We start from the raw sequence: 938 nt of genomic DNA, 5'->3' as shown, positions 1-938 counted from the left end.
CCTGCTCCGCCAAATAACAACAATGCCACAGTGTCCTTTTCACACTGGACCTTAGAAGGGGAGGCGACCAAAAGGTCATCAATGTACTGCAGGAGGGCAGAGCCAGGTGACAGCGTGAATGATGACAGGTTTTTGCGCAAGGCCTCATGAAAAATAGTTGGAGATTCCACATAGCCTTGACACAGCCGAGTAAAAGTGTAGCAAGCACCTTTAAACTCAAATGCAAACCAGAACAGACTATTTTTGTCAACAGGAATGCTAAAAAATGCATTACTCATGTAGTCGCAAAAGCAGAAACACGTTGGAATAATGCGAGAAAAGTCTGCTTCTGTGATAATCAAATATGATTTAATTGTGAGCAACAATCGAAAACAGAACTGAATCAGGAAGGTTCTGCCCGCTTGCTACTGGAYGCGTCAGCAGAACACAGCCAATAATATACATCATGCCAATACCATGTGTCAGTTTACAACCAATCACAGATCGCCAAATGTACTGTTCCGCTAATCACAGACTCCCACCCAAAGAGTATGTCAAAGTTCAGTGCCTTGTGGAGGCGACCGTAGCCACCAGAAAGATATGAGAGATGAACAGTGTCAAGGGGAAAACAGATAAATAATTAGTCCATGACAATCCCTCCTCTTGAGTAAACAATACTCAAAACAAACCAAATGGAACGTTTACAAGTGTACGATATCATTCAAGTCTTTTAGAGCGTCAGAAATGTCAGCCTGTGGATGGATGTATATGGCACATAAAATATCACAGATAACTCCCGAGGGAGATCAAAAGGGCAACATTTGAAAACAAGGCACTCCAAGTTAGCACTGCAAGTTTAATTCATTATCACAGTATCCACGCCCCAGCGTTCATTAATAAGAAAGCACACACCTCCTCCTTTAGACTTGCCAGTTCCTTCCTTCACTCTGTCTAAGCGA

This window comes from Austrofundulus limnaeus, unplaced genomic scaffold (assembly GCF_001266775.1).
Source record: "Austrofundulus limnaeus strain Quisiro unplaced genomic scaffold, Austrofundulus_limnaeus-1.0 Scaffold265, whole genome shotgun sequence".
NCBI lineage: Eukaryota > Metazoa > Chordata > Actinopteri > Cyprinodontiformes > Rivulidae > Austrofundulus > Austrofundulus limnaeus.
This window is presented reverse-complemented; position numbering follows the sequence as displayed.